The sequence below is a fragment of the Zingiber officinale genome, chromosome 7A, assembly GCF_018446385.1.
Source record: "Zingiber officinale cultivar Zhangliang chromosome 7A, Zo_v1.1, whole genome shotgun sequence".
Classification (NCBI taxonomy): Eukaryota; Viridiplantae; Streptophyta; class Magnoliopsida; order Zingiberales; family Zingiberaceae; genus Zingiber; species Zingiber officinale.
Genome location: NC_055998.1, coordinates 129,067,715 through 129,083,892, shown reverse-complemented (window position 1 = coordinate 129,083,892; position 16,178 = coordinate 129,067,715).

Below are 16,178 nucleotides of genomic sequence, written 5' to 3'. Positions count from 1 at the left end.
TAAAATTGACTTGAACCAATGGTTAGATTTGATCAACCATAGGAGAGATAAAGGTCAAGTTTGACTTAACGTAAGTAGGAAGATAAAGAGTCAAGTTTTGACTTGACTTTGACTTGACCAATGCCACATCATCAAGGCTTCTTCATTTGGTCAAGTTTGACTTGACCAAATGCCACCTCATGGAGGAGATCAAGAGACTTGACTCTTGATATTCCATGGGGGTTTAGAAGCATAAAGTGGCCGTCCACTTTGGTGGAGGTTACAAGAGTGAATTGATTTTTCATTCAAGGTTTCTTCTTCCTCTCTACTTTTCTTCTCTCCCTCTCCTCCACCATTGCTGATCCTCTAAGGTTGCTAGCACATCTTTAGAGGTTCTCTCCATTGATTTGTTCGTGTGGATACACATAGAGGGCTGTACACTTGACAACCTTGAGATCTGGCGAACCTTGGACGAGCGGGATTTGCGAAAGGCTTCACATCAATGGTAATCTCTTTTTCTTTGTAGATCTAGTGTAGATCTAGGTTAGAGAAACTTGTACACGTAGAAAATTTTGTTTTTATAACTTTGCACGAATCCGGTGGCATGGGATTCGGGGTTTCCGCAACACAAAAAGCGGTTTTTGCGGCCTGAAAAACCCAACAGTGGTATCAGAGCCACATGCGAAGCGTGTACGAGTTTCTTTTGTATTTTTATGAAAAATATCAGTTCTATAACTTTCTGTAAATTTATGATTTTTATGTATTTTATGAGTATTTTTTTTCGTAGAAGCGAAGCAACAAGTGTTTGAACACTTATAGGCTTCGACTACCGAGAAATACCTTCCGAATCGGCAAAGTCTCGCCCAAAATGATTTGGGACAGAGGGCTAAGGTGCTGTAGGATTGCTTAGAAACATTCGTGATGGTTATATCGCAAGTAGGGGTGCTGCCCCTAACCCCGCAAGGGGCTTTGTTCCGCGATTGCGTTCGAAAATCGCTAATTGGGACCGCCGGGAAGTAGCGACTCATAAAATCGTAAAAATATTAGAAAGATTACAGAAATTTATGGAAATCACATAATTTAGAATTATATATCATTTTGTGATGGTCATGGCCCAAAGAACCCAATTTGACTGGAAATATGTGTTGTAATTCATAATATGACCTGCGCGCCATTTTGTGTGTTTGTGCGTGTTGTACTTGATTCGCGACCTGCGCGTCGTGCCATTCTATTTATATTCCTGTTGTAAAATAGTTTTTAGACTCGAATGTAACTCAAGTTTCACCTTTTGTAATGTACAAAATTGGAGCGGTGGAAGGTCCACTCGAGACGGAGTTACGAGGAGGGTGCGAGCAACACATGACGGTCAAAGGGAGGAGCTTGAGGAAGCTGTTGACCCTAGGTTGACCATCCGATCTTCTCATTGGCTTGAGAAGATCGTAGTAGGGCCATGACTAATCACAAAATTTAATTAATTTCTTGTGTGTGTGTATGTGATGCATGCTAGATTAGTAATTAATTAGTGCCTTAACGATTAGATTCGATCTAAATCGCGTACTTGATACACATCGTCGATTAGATTAGATCTCAATCATGTCAACTCGAAATGTCTACCATGTCGTGATACCCATCACTACCTCGATCACATGTTGTTGTTGAATCTGCCAAAGCAGAGCAACGCATAGTATCTTGGTAGGGTGCGGAGGGACAATCTTGGTCCCACCTATCAACGCATGGGTGAGTACAACTCAATTAGATTGAGTAACTAGTTAACTCAATTGGATCGAGTTTAACTATAGGCATTTTTCAATGGTTGGTAGATAGGTCAAAATCACATTTATATTAACTCTTGGGTGATTTAGCCAAAGCTAACTCAAGTTTTAATATACATGCGAATCTTAATCCTATAAACAAGAGTTGCATAGAGATGTAATTGGTAATTAGTTACCTACTGATCATACTAAGTATTGGGTGATTTAGCCAAAGCTAACTCAAGGAGTAGTATGATGTGGATCTTGTCTCGCACGAATTATAGTTGGTTAGAATCTAGTAGGTGTGGTTTAACCACATCCATGACTTGATTCTACAAAAGTTCTATAATTTAGTGGGAGCATCATTTAGTTAAAGGCCTAATTAAATGATTAGTGGAATATGATTATTTATTTTCTGCATTTTCTATTGTAGATTGCCATGTCGTCAAACACGAACTCCTTCTCCCTGCGTTCTGTCCTTGATAAGGACAAGCTCAATGGAGCTAACTTCCTGGACTGGTACAGGAACCTGAGAATCATTCTCACACAGGAACGAAAACTGTACGTCCTGGAGCAGCCCATTCCCGAGGCACCTTCTGCCACTGCCACACGAGCTGACCGAGATGCTTACAAGAAGCATCAAGATGATGCATTAGATGTGTCATGTCTAATGCTCGCGACCATGAACTCTGAGCTTCAGAAGCAACATGAGTTGATGGGTGCTTATGATATGGTTGAACATCTTCGTCAACTATATCAAGGACAAGCGAGACACGAGAGATTCGAGATATCTAAGGCACTGTCTCAGTGCAAGATGAAAGACGGGACTCCCGTAGGCCCATATGTACTCAAGATGATTGGGTACATAGAAAACCTACAGAGGTTGGGATTCCCACTTGGCCAAGAGCTGACCACTGACCTGATCTTGCAATCCTTGCCAGATAGCTATAGTCAATTTGTTCTAAATTACAACATAAACGAAATTGACAAGCCACTGCCCGAGCTGCTTAGCATGTTAAGAACTGCTGAGCTCAACCTTAAGAAGGTTAAGCCCAACTCTATTCTGATGGTTCGGAAACACAAGGGCAAGGGCAAGCCCAAAGGTAAGGGAAAGTCCCAAGCCAAGGGTAAAGGCAAGGCACTGAAACCCAAAGTAGGGGTTGCCAAGGATGCTACCTACTTCCACTGTGGTCAGACCGGGCACTGGAAGAGGAACTGCAAAGTGTACCTAGAAGATCTTAAGAAGAAGAGAAGTGAAACTTCCACTTCAGGTATATATGTTATAGAAGTCAATCTATCTATTTCTTCATCATGGGTATTAGATACCGGATGTGCTTCTCACATTTGTACTAATGTGCAAGCGCTGAGAAATAGCAGAGCATTGACGAAGGGCGAGGTGGATGTTGCTGTTGCTGTAGGAACTTATTCTCTATCTCTGCCCTCTGGACTTGTACTAGAATTGGATGATTGTTGTTATGTGCCTGCTCTGACTAAGAACATTATATCAGTTTCTTGTTTAGACAAGAAAGGCTTTTCATTTATAATAAAGAACAAATGTTGTTCAGTTTATTTAAATGATATGTTCTATTGTAGTGCACCTCTAATGAACGAACTCTATATTCTAGACCTTGAGAACCCTATCTATAACATAAGTACCAAGAGGTTCAAGTCAAATGACATGAACCAAACCTATATCTGGCACTGTCACTTAGGTCATATAAATGACAAACGCTTATCCCAGCTCCATAAAGATGGTTTGCTGGACTCATTTGATTTTGAATCTTATGAGACATGCGAGTCATGCCTACTGGGCAAGATGACCAAGACTCCCTTTAGTGGACACAGCGAGAGAGCGACTGACTTGTTAGGACTTATACATAGTGATGTATGTGGCCCTTTCAATGTTGCTGCCAGGGGTGGTTATAGATACTTCATTACATTTACTGATGACTTCAGTAGATATGGTTATGTGTATCTGATGACACATAAGTCAGAATCCTTTGAAAAGTTTAAAGAATGCAAGAATGAAGTATAAAACCAGCTTGGCAAGAGTATTAAAATACTTCGATCAGATCGAGGTGGAGAATACCTTACCCATGAGTTTCGTGACTATCTAGCTGAGTGTGAGATTCTATCCCAACTCACTCCTCCTGGAACACCACAGTGGAATGGTGTATCTAAAAGGAGGAATCGTACCCTATTAGATATGGTATGGTCTATGATGAGTCACATAGATCTTCCTACATCTCTTTGGGGCTATGCTCTAGACACAGCAGTCTTCATACTCAACCGAGTTCCATCCAAGGCTGTAATAAAGACACTATATAGGATATGGACTGGGAGAGATGCCCAGGTGTCTTTTATGAAGATTTAGGGTTGTGAGGCTTACGTTCGACGTCAAGTCTCGGATGGGACTCAAATATGATAAGTGCTATTTTATTGGATATCCTAAGGAAACAAAGAGATATTACTTCTACATTCCCAATCAACACAAGATAGTTGTGGCTAAGACTGGGGTATTTCTAGAAAGGGATTTTGTTTCTAGAAAGACTAGTGGGAGTATGTTCGATCTTGAAGAAGTTCGAGATGTGGACCATAGCACTGAAGCCTCGATGGAAGTTGAACTGGAACCACAAAGTGTTGTGGATGATGTTGTTCCACAAGGAGTTGAGGAACCACAACCACTTTAGGTACACCTACCTCTTTGCAGGTCTGATAGGGTACGTCGTCAGCCTGAGAGATATTCATTTCTCTTGTCTGACCATGCTGACGTTGTGCTTATTGAGGATGAGCCTACCTCCTATCAGGAAGCTGTGATGAGACCAGATTCCGAGAAATGGCTAGAGGCCATGAGATCCGAGATGGAATCCATGTACACTAACCAAGTATGGACTTTGGTTGATCCACCTGAAGGGGTCAAACCCATTGGGTGTAAGTGGGTCTTTAAGAGAAAGACTGACATGGATGGACTTATTTATAAGGGTCGCTTGGTAGCTAAAGGTTTCAAGCAAATTCATGGTATTGACTATGATGAAATCTTTTCTCCAGTAGCGATGTTTAAGTCCATTCGGATCATGCTTGCTATTGCAGCGTACCACGATTATGAGATCTAGCAGATGGATGTCAAAACCATGTTTCTGAATGGAAACCTGCTCAAGGATGTGTACATGACACAACCTGAGGGTTTTGTAGATCCACATCATACTGGCAGAGTATGCAAGCTGCATAGGTCCATTTATGGACTAAAGCAAGCTTCTCAGAGCTGAAATCTTTGATTCGATGATGCGATCAAACAGTTTGGTTTCATCAAAAATGAAGATGAACCTTGTGTCTACAAGAAGGTTGTAGGGAACACAGTTGTCTTCCTTTATATTGTATGTGGATGACATACTACTCATTGGGAAGGGCATCCCTTTGCTGTAGTCTGTCAAGACTTGGCTAGGGACTTGTTTCTCAATGAAGGACTTAGGTGAAGCATCCCGCATTCTAGGCATACAGATCTATAGAGATAGATCTACGAGATTGCTTGGCCTAAGTCAGAGTACATACATTGACAAGGTATTACTTCGGTTTGCCATGCAGAACTCCAAGAAGGGATTTCTACCGATGTCACATGGTGTGAGTCTTTCGAAGACTCAAAGTCCTTCTTCTAGAGAGGAGAGAGACCGCATGGATCAGATCCCTTATGCTTCAGCCATAGGATCTATCATGTACGCCATGCTATGTACTCATCCTGATGTCTCGTATGCTTTGAGCATGACAAGCAGATACCAGTCAGATCCAGGTGAAAGTCATTGGATAGCGGTCAAGAATATTCTTAAGTACTTGAGAAGGACTAAAGAATATTTCTTGATATATGGAGGCGATGACGAGCTAGCTTCCAAACTAATCAGGATAATTATCGATCATAGTCTGGGTTCGTGTTTTGCATAAATAATGGTGCTGTGAGCTAGAAGAGTTCGAAGCAAGACACAGTCGTTGATTCTATAACAGAGGCTGAGTATATTGCTGCATCAGAAGTAGCAAAGGAGGCAGTTTGGATCCGCAAGTTCATTACTGAGCTTGGGGTGGTTCCTAGCATAGCTAATCCCATAGAGCTCTATTGTGACAATAATGGAGCAATAGCATAGGCTAAGGAATCTCACTCACACCAGCAGACCAAACACATACTATGGCGCTTCCATCTCATTCGAGAGATCATCAATAGAGGAGATGTGAAGATTTGCAGAGTACCTACTGAGGCTAACATCGCAGATCCCTTGACCAAGGCTTTGGCACAGACAAAGCATGATGGTCACACTAGGTCATTGGGCCTTAGAGCCTATACTGATTGGCACTAGTGCTAGTGGGAGATTGTTAGTTAGAGCCCTAGAGCCAATCATTTGATGATTATTGTATGGACTCGTTGTATCATATTCTTATGTATATATAAAGGTATTTGTTTATGGTTATTATGCTTACTTATATTGGTGCCAAATAACTAAGTATAATAGCGTCCTTGAGTAGAAGGTTCTTACCTATATCAATCGATTGGTTGAATCGATAGTGAGATGATATAGGGAACACTACTCTTAATCATTCCTAGTCAAGTATTAACATTCAGGGACAATGTTAATGCGATGAGACTAGCATGTAGATTAACTCGATGACTTGATCTCACAAGTCATGGATATAGAGATATCAAGTTGACACATGGGTATGCATTGGAGAATGTATACTGAATGACCCGCCATGAGAAAGTATCATAAATCATTATATGAGTGTCATATACTTTCTCATGTGACTATTAGTATGACTATTAGTTCTTGGACCTGAAGTCACCATGGTTCCCTACATAAGGAGTTACATACTTTGGTTTCGTCAAACGTCACCCGTAACTGGGTGCACTATAAAGGTGAGTACTGGGTATGTAACAAATTATGCGGAGGGATGTGAGTGATGTAGATGAGATATATCCCTCCTATATAACAGGAGTGACATCATTATTCTTGATAGAGTGAGACCACTAAGTGCATGGTCATGCCCAAGTGAGTCAATATGAGATATTGAGCTCATTTGATTATAGTGAGTCTACTTGGAGTTCAAGATTTAGATTGATCAGAGGATGACACCGTCTATGTCTCAGATTTCATCAACCTAGATGTCTAGGATAGAAGGACATTGTCACATATTGTGAAGAGTTACAATTAGTAGTCATAAGGTAATGTTGGATCTTAACATTCTTGTAACTTGGGTAGTAATGATGTGTTGCTAGATACCGCTCATTACTTATGATTCTAAATGGGTTTAGGAGCATTGCCAACGTTACAAGAACCTGTAGGGTCATACACAAAGGGCAATTAGATGGAGATTAGGTTCATTTGATGAACCAAGATGATTAGGTTCATGTGATGAACCAAATTGGATTAAGAGTAATCCAAAGTAAACTAATTGAGTTGGACTCAATTTGGTTCATGTGTTAAATGAGTCTAATTTGGACTTAGACTCATTGAGCTAATTTAATTCAATGAATATAGATTCATTAAATTAAAATTGACTTGAACCAATGGTTAGATTTGATCAACCATATGAGAGAAAAAGGTCAAGTTTGACTTAACTTAAGTAGGAAGATAAAGAGTCAAGTTTTGACTTGACTTTGACTTAACCAATGCCACATCATCAAGGCTTCTTCATTTGGTCAAGTTTGACTTGACCAAATGCCACCTCATGGAGGAGATCAAGAGACTTGACTCTTGATATTCCATGGGGGTTTAGAAGCATAAAGTGGTCGGCCACTTTGGTGGAGGTTACAAGAGTGAATTGATTTTTCATTCAAGGTTTCTTCTTCCTCTCTACTTTTCTTCTCTCCCTCTCCTCCACCATTGCTGATCCTCTAAGGTTGCTAGCACATCTTTAGAGGTTCTCTCCATCGATTTGTTCGTGTGGATACACATAGAGGGTTGTACACTTGACAACCTTAAGATCCGGCGAACCTTGGACGAGCGGGATTTGCGAAGGGCTTCACATCAAGGGTAATCTCTTTTTCTTTGTAGATCTAGTGTAGATCTAGGTTAGAGAAACTCGTACACGTAGAAAATTTTGTTTTTATAACTTCGCACGAATCCGGTGGCATGAGATTCATGGTTTTCGCAACGTAAAAAGTGGTTTTTGCGGCCCGAAAAACCCAACAAGGGAGTCTACATGTACATTCCTATGCTACCCGGGTAGGGATCTACCATTCGGTGATCCCTATTCCCATATCACATTAGACACCATCTATATGCATTTTTTCAGGGAGGAGAGACCATTTGGCCTGACTAAGTTCAAGTCAACTCTTTTTAGGGTTCAGGACTATGTTATGTACAGAGTCTTGATAGCATGCATCTTATCAATCACATCTCGGGACGTCACGAAGATGTGATCCTCTCACTCATTCTTTCTGTACGCCCTGAGTCAGCATCTAGATATAGATATTGCACTGCATATGTTCCACAACATCATACATGCATCTAGTACAGTCACATCAGGAGTAGTCCACATGCCCTACTGCCACATCTTGACTCAGATCATTTCCTCCCTTAGGATAGACACGACCGTAGGGACACTTATCCCCCTTACACTATACGACGAGTTAGGACAGCGTAGTCTTCGGTTAGCCAGTATAGAGGTCACCGCTGAGGGAATTCTAGCCTGGAAGGGTCGGCCACAGCTAGCCGCTGCTCCTATTGCTCCAGAGGCCGAGGATGCACCGGGCGAGGGAGAGGAGTGGCCTGACTTCTTAGCCGAGGAGTTTTTCGCAGATCCATTACATTCCACCTCTGTCGGGCCTTCCACATCAACCGGACCTTCGACTTCGGCACCACTTTCCATCGAGGATAGACTCGCTTGGCTCGAGATTCAGTCCATTCAGACGTGATGGGCTGTTCTAGATAGCTATCACTTCCTACGATCCGAGATAGCTGCAGGATTCACTTCTCAAAGATTGAGACTTGAAGGGTTTGGGTCACTTATTTGCACTGTGCACTAGAGACTTATGCTTAAGCTATACTTAATGTATTTCTATGTTCATGCTTACTAATGAAACTTTTGGATAGAGTTAGGAAAGTGCATTAGGGATTATGAGGCATTATAGAGCTCATGAATCTAGATTGTGGCATTTTGCTTGAGGACAAGAAAAGATTTAAGTCTGGGGGTGTGATGTGCGTAGATTGTATACACTTGTTTAGCATATTTTGTTGCACATTACTATAGTTTACGTATGCTTTATCTATGCATTTCCATACTCCTTGTTTGCTTTTAGCATATTTACTCTTCTTTGTTTGGAGATATGCTCTTGTGTGTTTTTCTGTCTACAGGAGTCGAATTTGGAGAAGAAATGAACAAACGGAGGAAAATGACACCATCCATGAGTGCCACACGGCCATGCCAAAGGAAAATGGCCTTGGTCGTGTGAAGCCGACAGGGCTGTGTAGCTTCAACAGAGGAGGAGAACGACATGGTCCTGTGAGAGCCACACGACTGTGTCACTTTTGAATCCAACCAGAACATGGCCATGTAGATTTACACGGTCGTGCAACCTTTCCAGAGGCCAAGCATGACATGGCCATGTGTGCCACACGGTCTTGTGACACTTCCAGAGACAGAAACTAGCTAGGTCGTGTGGATCTGCATGGTCGTGCAAGCTGTTGGTCCCTTTAGAGGTCGGCAAAAGGGGAGGGGTGAATTGCCCTACAAAATAAAACTTGAACCTTTCTCGGATTTCAACTATATAATGAACACTTGTAATAAATAAATAAAAGAGACTAAGTAAAGAAAAGCAGACACCAGAGTTTTACTTGGTTTGCAATCAGGGGATTGCTAATCCAAGGAATGTAAGCACACTATCTGATTCTCCTCTGGGCGGAGTAGCCTTTTTACAACGTTGACAGCACAAATGAAAAGAACATAATTGAAAGCACAGAAGGAATTGATTACAAGTGAGTTCTTCTGATATGTGCAAACCAGTGCTATACTTATAGCACTGGTCGGGGCGCCCCGAAGGGGTTCCGGGCGCCCTGGGGGGATAAAACTTTATCCCCCAACGTTCAAATCGAGTTTGACTCGATCTGGTCAAAAACCTCGTTCCGGGCGCCCCGAAGGGTTCCGGGCGCCCCGGAGGGGTCCGGGCGCCCCGGATGGTTCCGGGCGCCCCGGACCCCAAAAGTCAACTCTGGTTGACTTTTTCCGTCCGGTCGCTCCGCTTCGGTTCAGCTCGTCTCGGTCCGGGTCTTCTGTTCCGGCTCCACTAGCTTGGGTGATCTCGGCCATCCGGAATAGGGCTCACCCGAACCCATGTTCCGGCCTTCTCCACGAGCAACCTTCCTTCTCGGTTTCTCGTCCCTCGAACGCCGCGCACGTTCTTCTCATCCACCGGTGTACTCTTCCGCGGTCACCTCGTCCCTCGGACGCACCGAGCCCGTCGGCTCTCTCCCGTGCCGTCCTTCTCGCTAGCCGCGTCTTCCGCTCGACTTTCTGTGTTCCTAAGCTCCTGCACACTTAGACACAAGGGTTAAACAAACGCATGACCTAACTTAGCTTGTTTGATCACATCAAAACACCTTGGGGTTCCAACAATCTCCCCCTTTTTGATGTGAGTAACCCAAGTTAAGTTAGGGTAACCATATGCAATAAAAACGATTTATATTTCAATAAGGCCAAATATTTTTCAATTGAAAAATTATAGTACCTCCCCCTAGACTTAACATACTTCTCCCCCTTTGATCACATAAAAATTGGGGTTATAAATAAGTCTAAGGTAAATTCAAACAAAAGCTTTAAGTGTAAAATATTTACTAATGTCTAAGTAAAATTCAATTTAAAGACACTCTTCCAAATTTTTCTTTCGAAAAAAATATTTAAGTAAAACATTTTTTAGATAAAACAGTCATAAGTATTAAAAAAAATTTTAAGTTTGAAACTTATCTCAGCATCCCCCAAAAAAATTTTTCTAATTAATTGAAAAAAAATTCTAAGTTAATATTCATAAGAAACAATTCTAAGTCAATTTTTTTAAAAAAAATTATAAGGCAAAAAAAATTTCTAAGTCAATTTTCATAAAAATTTCTAAGATAATAAAAAATTTAAGAAAATAAAATATTTTCTAACACAAATTGAATAACTCTTTTAAAGCATCAAGTAATTTAAATTAATGTTTTTTCAGTTAGTCAATTAAACTTTTCATTTCGATACTTGGCTTCCAGGTCGTGGCGAGGCACTAGGCCTTCTTGGTTATTGGAGCAACAACCACTTCCTTAGACAAAGCCTCATAAAGAAATTAGTTGTTTAATTTCCTTGCTGAAAATGCTAAGTCTAATTTTTAATTTTAAATTAAATAGGTTTTTGGAACCCAATAGAGGTTCCTACCTACAGGATTAACCAAGTATTTTCTAGGTATATAGATTTTTTATATATTTCTAATTTGATTTTGATGAAATCTATAATACCAATTTAAACCTCCATAATTTCTAAAAGTAGAAATATTTGAACCATTTGATTTTTTCAATCTTTCTATTTCTTCTTTTAGTTTTTCATTTTCAATTTTCAATTTTTCAAAATCCTCTATAAGACATGATTTTGCCAAAATTCTCTTTGTTTCTAAAATTTCATTTTCTAATTTGACATTTTTATTTTCTAATTTATACATGGATTTAGTCATAGCTTTGATACCAAAGTAAAGTTCATCAGGGGGTAAGAGACATACCTCACTTACCATATCAGACTTGAAGCCTGAATCTCCCCCTGCTTTGCTACTTCCATCTGAGGTCGCTCCCCCTTCATCGATGCTGGGTTCTGATGTACTTTGTCCTTCGTGGCTTGCCATCAGTGCAATCCCCGCATATTCTTGAGCTTATGATTCAGATGAAGAAGTGTCATCCCAAGTTGCTTTTAGGTTGTGTTTCTTGGGTGTTTTCATTTTAACCTTCTTGAGTTCTGAGCAGTCTTCCCTTAGGTGTCCCTCCTTCTGACACTGGTAGCACCATACCTTTCTTCTACCTTTTTGATTCTTTTGATTCTGCATTTTGAATTTATTAGATCTAAAAAACTTTTTAAAGTTTCTTACCATGTACGCTTCTTGATCGTCTTCGGATTCTGACTCGGGTTCATCCTTGTTGGTTGCGTTTAGCGCCATAGTCTGGGTTGTGTCCTTTGATATCTCTGCATATCTAGTTTCGTGTAATTCAAGGGTAGAAAACAACTCTTCTAAAGTACTTACCTCCAGGTCTTTTGAAATGTAGTAAGCATCGATGATTGATGTTCATTCCGGAGTTCTTGGAAACGCATTGAGCGCGTAGCGAATAGTATCCCGGTTTGTTACCGTTTCACCAAGATTTTCGAGACCAGTAACTAGTTCTTTTACCTTTGCATGTAAGTCGGCTAATTTCTCACCTTTCTCCAGACGGATGTTCATCAGTTTGTTGCGGAGGATGTCCCTTCTAGCGAGCTTTGCTTCGGACGTGCCTTCGTGGAGTTCCAAGAACTTCTCCCAAAGTTCTTTAGCAGATAAATAATTTTCGATGCGGTTGACCTCTTGAGGCGGTAACACGCTCAGCAGGTGATGTTCCGCACGGCTGTTTGCTACCGACTCATTCTGCTCCTTCTTTGTCCAATCGCTCTCTTCTTTTTCTTTTCCATCTTTATCTATTGGAGCTACAAAACCATATTTCATAATAAACTGAATTTCAAAATCTGTTTTTAGGAATACCTCCATACGACGCTTCCAGTCTGCGAAGTTCCCCTCGAATTTTGGTGGAACAATGCTTGGTCCGGCCATCTTTGTTGCTTCGATCGACGGTTAGTCCTCCTGAAGCGCGCCTGGCTCTGATACCACTTGTTGGTCCCTTTGGAGGCCGGCAAGAGGGGAGGGGTGATTTGCCCAACAAAATAAAACTCGAACCTTTCTCAGATTTCAACTATATAATGAACACTTGTAATAAATAAATAAAAGAGACTAAGTAAAGAAAAGCAGACACCAGAGTTTTACTTGGTTTGCAATCAGGGGATTGCTAATCCAAGGAATGTAAGCGCACTATCTGATTCTCCTCTGGGCGGAGTAGCCTTTTTACAACGTTGACAGCACAAATGAAAAGAACAGAATTGAAAGCACAGAAGGAATTGATTACAAGTGAGTTCTTCTGATCTGTGCAAACCAGTGCTATATTTATAGCACTGGTCGGGGTGCCCCGAAGGGGTTCCGGGTGCCTTGGGGGGATAAAACTTTATCCGCCAACGTTCAGATCTAGTTTGACTCGATCTGGTCAAAAACCTCGTTCCGAGAGCCCCGGAGGGTTCCGGGCGCCCCGAACCCCAAAAGTCAACTCTGGTTGACTTTTTCCGTCCGGTCGCTCCGCTTCGGTTCAGCTCGTCTCGGTCCGGGTCTTCTGTTCCGGCTCCACTAGCTTGGGTGATCTCGGCCATCCGGAATAGGGCTCACCCGAACCCATGTTCCGGCCTTCTCCTCGAGCAGCCTTCCTTCCCGATTTCTCGTCCCTCGAACGCCGCGCACGTTTTTCTCGTTCACCGGTGTACTCTTCCGCGGTCACCTCGTCCCTCGGACGCACCGAGCCCGTCGGCTCTCTCCCGTGCCGTCCTTCTCGCTAGCCGCGTCTTCCGCTCGACTTCCTGTGTTCCTAAGCTCCTGCACACTTAGACACAAGGGTTAAACAAACGCAGGACCTAACTTAGCTTGTTTGATCACATCAAAACACCTTGGGGTTCCAACACAAGCTAGCCAAGACAAGACATGGCACGGCTGTGTGAGAGTCACATGGTCGTGTGACCCTAGCCGAGAAGGAAGTAGGCAAGGCTATGTGAGATTCACATGGTCGTGCCACGGGCCGTGTGGCGCCCAAACACCCTCTTCTATATAAAGGAATTTCTCCTCTTTGAAGGGGGGGGGGGGGGCTCTCCCTTTAGGGAGATCTAATTCTTGAGGCTTTCTTCCACATCTTGTCGGTGATCAAGAGACGTTTCCATCCAAGATTCGACTCTGGTAGCAAGGATTGATTCCGAAGATCACTCGTCGTCTTTAGATAAGCATTTCTTTTCTATCTGTTACAGTGTGTACTAAAAGCCTAGTTTTTGTAAACATTTATTTTGAAATAAAGAATCACATTGGTCAAAATGTCTATATTTATATGCTAAATGTAGTTGTTCAATTAATTTATATTGTAGATAACATTGTGTGTGATGTTACACACAGAAGGTTATGGTATCGGTTCTTTATAAATTATAAACAGTAGCTCATGACTAAGATGAAAAGGAACAAACCATTCGAATAGTCGTAGTGTAATTAGGTATTAGTTTATCTTGACTAATAAATTACACTAGTACACTCTAATGTATTGAGTGATGTGCGTAAATTGTATACACTTGTTTAGAATGTTTTGACGCACATTCACATACTTTGTACATGCTTTATCTATGCACTTTCGTACTTCCAACTTTCCTTTTGATCATATTTATTCTTTTTGTTCGGAGATATGCTTTGGTGCATTTTATGTACACAAGAGTCGAATTTGGAGAAGATTTTGACACTTGAACAAGGAGGAAAGGCACAAGCCCTGTGAGCCACACGACCCTGCCATGGGGGGTTGCCCAGGCCATGTGGAGTTCCTTGGCCATGTGGATGTAGCAGAGGTGGAAGTTGCCATGGCCATGTGAACCTCACACGACCGTGTAAAGATTTGAAGCCAAATGGAGCCCTGGCAGTGTACACCACACAACCATGTGAGATTTCCAGAGACCAGGAAGGCACTGGTCGTGTACATCACACGGTTGTGTAGGACTTCCAGTGAGCAAAAGGGCCCTGGCCGTATACACCACACGACCGTGCCAAGTTTCCAGAGCCAGAGGCAGTGCAGGCCGTGTAGATCTACGCGGCCGTGCAAGGGGAGCATTAGCAGAAGCAAGCCACGACCGTGTACCACACACGACCGTGTAAGGTTGGCAGAGAAGGAAATGGCTTTGGCCATGTGAACCTCACACGGTCGTGCCTCGGGGTCGTGTGGTGCCCGAACCCCACCTCTATATAAAGGTTTCATCAAGATTTGAAGGGGGATCTTCTCCCTTTTGGGGGAAATTCAAGATTCGGGCGTTCCTCCACCTTCTTGGAGGGATTCCGGCGATTCTAAGGGCGAATCTTCAACGTTTCGACTCCGGGGAGCGACGATTGGATCCGAAGACGGTCTTCATCGTCGGACTTCATCGTAAATAATCTTTTCTTCCCTCTCTTTATTGGATTTGGGGATCAAGATGTTTATCTTTTCTTCTTCTTTTGGATTCTTTCTTTGTTCCATGGATTAGATCTCTTGTTCTAGGATGGAGGGGGTATTTGTAATGAATATTTGATGTAAACTTTCGTGGATTTGCCAAGATTCCTATTTCTATGATTTTGTCCTATTTTGTATCTATTCTTTCTTGTGTGGATTGTTGTGATTAGGGCTTAATTACCATGCTTGGTTGAATGTTTGAATATCTTATGGATCTTGTATGGATTGCGTCTCATTCGATTTTCTGAGGGATGTTCGTGACAGGAACATGCCCGTGTAAGGACGCTTGAGAGGTAATCTTGTGAGAGAAATTAGGTATTTCAAGAGAGTAGGATGGATTGGATGCATTAATCTTTATATCTAATGAGGTTGAAAAGTAGCGGTTTCTATGTTGATTTTCCGAGGGATGCACGTGATAGGCAAACTCGTGTAAGGACAACATAGCGTTCATTCCTAATTGATCGCATTTAGATATATTTTAGTCCTAGGCCGGTTGTCTATTTCAAGAGGGAACCGGCAACCTTCTACAAGCGGTGGACAATTGAGAAATAAAATTTGGTAGATCATTACATTGAATAACATTACAAAGAAATCGAAACTCCTAGAACATACCTTTATCATTGCCCTTATTCTTGTTTCTTATTCTTTCATTCTTTTGTTTACCTTTCATAGTTACACTTAGACTTTGTAAATCAATTGATTGGTTGTTTAGCTAACTCGCTTTGAGACATCTTTCGTGCTTATTCCAGTCCCTATGGATTCGATATCTTTTATTATTACTTGTGACATATCTGTACACTTGCGGAGGTCAACAAGTTTTTGGCGCCGTTGCTGAGGACTGCGCTATAACATTAGGGATTATCAATTGAGTTAGACTAAACATAACTTTTCTTTTCTTTTCATTAGCATAATTGAAACTAATCTTTAGAATTCTGTTTTCATCATTTGCATATCTTTCTAATTCTTGACAATTCTTTTTGTTGCAATTCTAATTCTAATTCTAATTTGCATTCTTGATTTCTAGCACTCTAATCTAACTTTTCTCTGTTTTCTCTTTTGATCTAGTTTCTTTTTTCTTTTCTTTTGTAAACATATCTTGCAATCTTTAGCATATGAATTATTCTAGACATTTTTCTTTTTCCTTTTATCTTTTCCTTCTTGT